Here is a 3,947-nt window from a genome sequence, read left to right as displayed (position 1 = left end):
AGGCATCATTACCACATGTAAGTATCTCACTTCCACTCTCTCGTTAGCATAATGTGATCAAAAGATGTAAAAGTTGTGAAAGAGTTGGTTTATAAGCGAAAGGTGGCCAGTTAAGTTGGCCACCTTCATTCAATCAATGAGGAGAAAGCAACTAGTCCTTATACACATGGCAGCAGTCAAGTCAAGGAAAAGAACGATGAGGTCGAAAGTAGTTAAGCTACGAATGCTCAAAGTGGGAGTTGATTATGAGGTGAGGAGAATGATGATGTGGTAGTGGGACCAACAGTCCAAAAATAGATATTCGTACCACGGCTGCCAGCGCACCACCTCACTCAAATCACCCATATGAGGAAATAAACGTTGATCCTCATGCATAGAAGCATTCACATTCTTGAGGCTCCACACTAGAAAAGTTGCTCTCAGCCCTCAAGTAGTCTACAGGAAAGGAAAATTTTGTTTTTTCCTGCGCAGGACCACCTACAAGATCCTATAGGAAATCCTATAGGATCCTACAGGATACAGTCCAACACCTACAGGATTGGCAGTGAGCAGTTTTAGAGGGAGAAAAATAGGGGTTGGCTTCATCAAGCAGTGATAAGGAGGTAGGCTCTACATTTCCCCACATTTTTCCAAGTGAAAGGAACATAAAAAAATCTTCTAGTTTGTTGAAAGTAATTGCAGCATAAGGGAATTGCATACACATAATTTTCATTTAAATTTCCTCATTCATTAAATTTGGTAGCAGACCTATACAACCCTCCATCCATCAGAGAAAATGACAGGGGGATTTAATAAAAGGGAGCCCATCAACACAATGAGGATTCATCAACACCCTTGATGAGCCCCAAAAATGGATAATTATTTGGGCTCATTCAACCTCCTAATTTGACTTAATCCACCATTCTCATTAGTTTATTGCATGTTTTTGATTGTATTTATGTTAATAGAGTGAATTTGGTTAGTCATTATGCCAACAAGTCTAATGGGTGCTTTGTGTAGCCTTTTTGGTCAATTTGGAGACAAAATTGAAGGTCTTAATGAGCACTTGGCAGCCAAATTCGTGGGAGAACAAGGGAGAGGATTTGTAGGAAGGTGTCCCCTTCATTTATGGGCCCTTACCTCGAATTCTCCACCATCAGCTCAGAGTTCAAGGGCCATCGAATCAATCAGCACAAGGGCAGCCAAGCAAGTCAAGTAGGACTGCTGTTAACTCCAAGTCTTGGGCAGCCGAGTCCCTAAATTTTAGGAGGACTGTTGGGTCCTCAAATTGTATAAATAAGAAGGCTTAGGGCCTCATTTTTGTTAGCCAGTGGATGTTAGCTAGTTAGCCAGTGGTTAGTCATTTTGCAGCCATTAGTTAGCTAGTTTGTAGTTCGATTTTTTATGCAATAGATTAGCTTTGCTTTCAGTTCATTTTCAAGTCCTTCTTGTGGACAGTTTTGATGTAACTCTTCATTTCTTGATCAATAAAGATGAATCTAGCTTTGCACCAGCTCTAAATCTCTCTTAGGAGACTGTAGCTCTTGGGGTTGGGCCCATCTCAAGCGCCCAGTACCTCCTTTGTTTACCTTTATGTGTCTTTGCTGCATTCTGAGAATAAAATCTGCTATTTAGATTTAGATCTTGCTTCGTTATTTAGATTTCTTTTGATGGTTAAAGTAGCTGTTTATGTTTAGAATATATTGGTAGGATAATAACAGGAAAAAGCTCCAAAAAAGGGTCAGCAAACGCTTTTGGTTTCACCTCTTCCTTATTGGATCAGGGGCTGGAGTTGAAGTAACCATGCTGTCCCAAACAAAAACACTTTCTTTGCTTCACCATGCAATCATTAGTGTTTGAATCTCGTTCGTAGAACTTGATATCAGTTTGGATGCATGCTTAGGTTTATGATCACTTAGTTTCATCATTGTTTCACATGGTTCCATTGCAAATAAACTTCTGTTCATTTCCTTTTGCTGTTAGGTCAGATTAGAGTGAAGTAACTAGGTCATAGGTTTTATAACTAGATCTTTGTTTTCTTGCATGTCTTTGTTTGGTCAGTTTGAAAATCCACTTGCAGAGTACTTGTTATCCTTCCTTACCTGCCCATACTCCATCCAACCTACCTGCTTCGCCCTTCACTTATAACCCTTACCTTACATTTGCCTCATCCGCTTACTTTGCCATGATTCTCATCTTCTTGTGCAACATCGCTTCATCCATCCTTGAACAAATCCAATCGCTCCTTAGCCTCATCCACCAAGCCCTAGACCTCTTCGCACCCCTATTTCACCTCCATACTCATTCCTCCATCTTTTTCCCTCCATCCATTCTCCAAAATCCTCTTTTCAGAACATCCTGTAGAAATCTCTGAACATCCTGTAGAACCCCTGCAGACTTCCTGTAGAAGCTCATAAACACGGTTTCTTGGCAGCCAAACTTTGTGAGACTCTCTGGAAGGGTGTTAGGGACCCCTTAGACCCTCTCTGAACCTTCCCAACCTTTCCCAAGCATTTCTCCTCCTTGATCCACCTCTGCACAGTCAAAAATAGTTAGAAGCACATGCATGATAATTCCAACAACTTAATCAAAAATACAAAAAGATGTTTTCTTCAGATAGTGATAACTTAGAGACATGCATTTTACCTTCATAGAAGTAATGGCATCACTTTCAGTAGTTTGCATGCTCTCCTTTGCGTCAGTAGGACTAGCTGGTAGAATTAGGGTTTGCTAGGGTTTGCATTTCTTTTTGGCTTTCGGTTTCTTTTTGCAATTAGATTAGATTCCTTCGAGTTAGCTTTCATCCATCAATTAAAAAGCTTCTTCTAAGAGCTCATAGAAGTTGGCTTAAGCTCCTAGTGGACTTGTGCCAGCTGACCAAGTGACAGCTGCGGCAAGAGCTAGTACTTGTGCATACAACACCGTCGCTTCCAAGTTTGTTACGAACTACCGGGTTGATAAAATTAAAGAAGGGAGTTCCAGGAGTTGTAGCATTATTGCTACAATACTGGAGCCCACCATCTTTTTGGCGCCGTTGCCGGGGAAGCGTCAGAGTATTGGTGATTGTTGCTTTTCTTCTATTTTCCACTACAATCTTCTGCTAAGTAGTTTATTTCATTTCCATTATGCAATTTCGTTTATGCAAAAGTAGATTAGCATTTCCCGCTTTCATAGATTAGCATTTCAATTCCGCAATTACATTTCTGCAAGTGTAGATTATCATTTCAATTCTGCAAGCATAGCCTAGCATTTCATTCCTGCAATTTCATTTGAGCAAAATAGATTAGTCCTTTCCTGCGTTCATTTCAATTCCGCATTTTCATTTCAGCAAGATAGTTAGTTGCAGTTCAATCTATTTCAGTTTTGCAAGTAGAAGTAGAAAAAAACAAAAATCAACCAAAAAGATTTCATTTCATGCCTTGTAGGAGTAGAGATAAGTTAGAAAAATGATTGCACAACACCCCCCTTTGCTTCACACAGCCAACCTTCTCTCTTCTTCGATGGCTGTGACTAAGAAGAACCCTTGGATGGACATCAAGGCATATTTAAAGAACCTCTAGGGGAGAAGAAGAAGAAAACATTCCTCTGGAGCAAATGGCTACAAGTAGAAATGTTGGGAGCAATACCTTGTCCAAGAATGAGTTTGCAACTCAAATGGAAGATTTCAAGAGTGATATGAGGCAGTTTCTTGCCATGCAACTGGATACCTTACAGATCCAAAGGAAGCAAGAGGGAGCCAAGAGCGCTTTGGTCATCTTTTGTCCTAGGTGCACTAGAAAGCATCCTAGGAACAAATGTCCAATGCACTCCCTAGAAGTGTGTTTCATCTGTGAAGAATACCATCCTACAAATCAGTGCCCTTCCTTGCTTGGACTTAAAGTTGCATATCAGAGATCCAAAGGAGCCACTGAACCACTCCATTATATGAACCAAAGGAGGCCGCATGGACCTAGATCTTACCAGCAGGA

The sequence above is a fragment of the Pinus tabuliformis genome, chromosome X, assembly GCF_031772625.1.
Source record: "Pinus tabuliformis cultivar Carrire ecotype Pingquan chromosome X, CPIR1, whole genome shotgun sequence".
In the NCBI taxonomy this organism is placed as follows: Eukaryota; Viridiplantae; Streptophyta; class Pinopsida; order Pinales; family Pinaceae; genus Pinus; species Pinus tabuliformis.
Note: the sequence above shows the minus strand (reverse complement) of the source record.